This window comes from Octopus bimaculoides, chromosome 4 (assembly GCF_046866305.1).
Source record: "Octopus bimaculoides isolate indiv1 chromosome 4, ASM4686630v1, whole genome shotgun sequence".
Taxonomy (NCBI): domain Eukaryota; kingdom Metazoa; phylum Mollusca; class Cephalopoda; order Octopoda; family Octopodidae; genus Octopus; species Octopus bimaculoides.
In genome coordinates, this window is record NC_142931.1 from 109,747,542 (window position 1) to 109,750,041 (window position 2,500).

General features: G+C 34.1%; 1 protein-coding gene across 2 annotated transcripts in view; it reads right to left on the reverse strand.

Moving 5' to 3' along the window:
• Positions 1-2,500, reverse strand: part of LOC106880546 (cullin-1) — a 77,378-nt gene that overhangs the window by 70,628 nt on the left and 4,250 nt on the right. Inside the window, exon 1 of one of the 2 annotated variants that reach the window (XM_089351171.1) lies at positions 1,998-2,485. The exons of the other annotated variant lie outside the window; for it this stretch is intronic. The gene's annotated coding sequence lies outside the window, so the exon portion shown is untranslated. Of the gene's footprint in view, positions 1-1,997; positions 2,486-2,500 lie in introns of those variants that run through there. 2 annotated transcript variants of the gene reach the window in all.

Genomic DNA, 2,500 nt, shown 5'->3' on the forward strand with positions numbered 1-2,500 from the left:
TACATACATATATACATACATATATATATACATATATATATACATATATATATATACATATATATATACATATATATATATACATATATATATATATACATATATATATATACATATATATATATACATATATATATACATATATATATACATATATATATACATATATATATACATATATATATACATATATATATACATATATATATACATATATATATATACATACATATATATATATACATATGTACATGTATACATATATATATATATATACATATATATATGCATACATATACATACATATACATGTCATCATCATCATCATCGTTTAACGTCCGCTTTCCATGCTAGCATGGGTTGGACGATTTGACTGAGGACTGGTGAAACCAGATGGCTACACCAGGCTCCAATCTGATTTGGCAGAGTTTCTACACCGGGATCCCCTCCCTAACGCCAACCACTCCGAGAGTGTAGTGGGTGCTTTTACGTGTCACCCGCACGCGAAGGCCAGTCAGGCGGTACTGGCAAGGGCCACGCTTAAAATGGTGTATTTTACGTGCCACCTGCACAGGAGCCAGACCAGCAGCACTGGCAACAACCTCACTCGAATGGCTATATATATATATATATATATATATATATATATATATATATATATATATATATATATATATATATATAAACATAATTAAGGGATCAGCAAACATTTGCTTCACCACATACCGAAGTTCAGAAATAGCAGCTAAAAAAGCTGAGACTCCAACAGATAGCATTACTTGTAACTCACAAAGGCAACTTTGTGAGTTACAAGTAATGCTATCTGTTGGAGTCTCAGCTTTTTTAGCTGCTATTTCTGAACTTCGGTATGTGGTGAAGCAAATGTTTGCTGATCCCTTAATTATGTTTATAAATGTATAAGAACTTTCAAATAAGTTCTCCACCGATAATGGTGTTTACATACCGAAGGGCTTGGTAAAAATTATTAATTGTTGATTTATTAATAAATTAATAAACCTTTACCCTTTTAATTGTGTGTGTGTGTGTGTATATATATATATATATATATATATATATATATATATATATAAGTGCAACTGGTAGAGAATAAACAAGTTTAAAATCGATGAGAGAGATGAGGGTGGAAGGGGGTAAATACAGCACAGACGGCTGGGTTGGTTAAAAAGAAAAAGAACCGTGGGTACAAAACAACTACAATGAATAGCGAGGGATAAAACCAACGGAAATTATAGTCAAATTTATGGGTTGGGAGGGACTTTATTATGTATGTTCTTGGAAAGGATCTGATTCAAAACTCATTATAGTCTGGCGGACGTGATGACAGAAGTGGAAGTGATAGGACGTCGGCATTTATTTAAACAAAATAGTATTGTTCGTGAGATAATGATAGGGGCTCTAAGTAATCACTCTACTTGCAAGAAATATCAAAACCAAATTAAACTCAAATCACACCATATTAATGTCTCGTTTAAAAAAAATGGAGAAAATGCATACTGGATAACCTGGATACGCTGTCGAAATAACGACAGTATGGCTATAGCAGGAATGATTTGATTATACGTCTGCTCAATTAGGACTAACGTGGAGTAAAACCACATGCACGCAACAGCCATGCTTGAAAGTTGGTCCTAGGAAATTGATACACTATGGAAGTTAGGCTCTTAGAACGTTTTTACATGAGGGTCCATATTTCACATACAGACACACAATTTCCAATATTTACATCTGTTAAAGAAAAGACCATCTAACCGGATATAGGTTAGTCATAAACTATATATAAAGACGAAATTTCGCATTTCCTATAATTGGATTAGGGAATATTGATTTTCTGTTTGGTCAACTCACGGTTCAATGAATGGATACGGGTATATTACTGATGCTTATATTATTTTCCTTGTGAAGACAAAATGACTAAGTCGATCTTGGCGACACTTAGACAACAATAATACGACTATTATTTACGTTCGATTACTTACTATTCCTCGTTTCGTGTAAGCTTTCCCCTGCATAAACCAATAACTTGTCAAAACCGATGTCTGCAGCCAAATATCACCCGACTTACATTCTATTGTCTTAAGAAAACAGATATGACACATTGAATAATGTAGCCCCAGATACATTATGCCAGGGGAAAATAGCTGCAAGACTTTAGATGATAATTCTACCCAACCAGAACCGAGGCGGAATTTAGCAGTTATAGATCAGTTCTAAATTATAGGACTGACCTGGAGCTAATTCCGGGTCAGTCCTCATTGGGCGGAACTATGGTCAGAAGTCGAAAGTATCTTCTATTTAGCGTCAGGTCACGGAAGTTTCTCATCTTTTTGCTCTCAGACATGACCAGAAAATAATAAATATATGTATGCGTGCATATATATATATATGTGTGTGTGTGTGTGTGTATTTAGCAGAAGTAAAAGAGTAACGCATGGCCCGACTGTTTCATGCGTTGGCACTTACCTTCGGACCTTGAGTCAAT